Source organism: Danio aesculapii, chromosome 22, assembly GCF_903798145.1.
Source record: "Danio aesculapii chromosome 22, fDanAes4.1, whole genome shotgun sequence".
NCBI classification, from domain to species: Eukaryota; Metazoa; Chordata; class Actinopteri; order Cypriniformes; family Danionidae; genus Danio; species Danio aesculapii.
The window spans coordinates 10,276,312-10,277,128 of NC_079456.1; positions in this window are offsets into that span (position 1 = coordinate 10,276,312).

Sequence of the window (817 nt, forward strand, 5' to 3'; positions counted from 1 at the left end):
TTGGAGAAGAGGCAAAAGAGGCTGGAGTGGCAGACGAGAGAAGACCGGCCAGCCCTGGATACGATACGTTGTTTCACTTTCAGTTTGGCAGTAGTCACACTAAGGGGCTGCCGCGGACAATATGATTTATGTTTATTTATTTATTAAGCCAGGGAGCCATCAACTTTATTACATAGAATATGCAGTAATTTGATGTTTGATTAAGCAAGGTGTGATAGATTTTTTGTTTGTTTGTTTGTTTGCTTGCTTGTTTTACAGTAGAACATTAACATAAGCATAATTGTGTAACAAATTATACAGACTCTATGGTTTTGTTTTGTTTTATTATTTTGTTGTCTGGGTGACCAGAGGTTTATACATTTTCTTTTCTTTGAATCAAAAAAGGCTAAATGTCTAAATAAAATAACAATAATGACGATGATAATAATAAAGTAAGTTTCAGAAACACCATGAGGACAAAAGAACTACAGATCTCAAGTTATTCAGTGTTACTTTACGAAATGTAATACAACCAAAACCTTTTATTACATTCGTAACTCGTTATCTTATTTGTCTTTTTGTTATTTAGTGTGAGTTTTGTTTTTTTTTAAATCAAGCCGCTTTTGGTAGTCTGGCATAAGATTTAAATCATTTTAAATGTTAACACAACATTTGGGTTTGTCTGTATTTTACCAAACATAAAAAAAATAGATAAGATGTATACAGATAATAAAAAACATATTAACTTCATTGTCTCCAATTACATTAGAATTTTATTTAAATTGTAAAATGGCTAAATGAACATACCTTGATAAATTATAGCTTATTTGTGAACCCA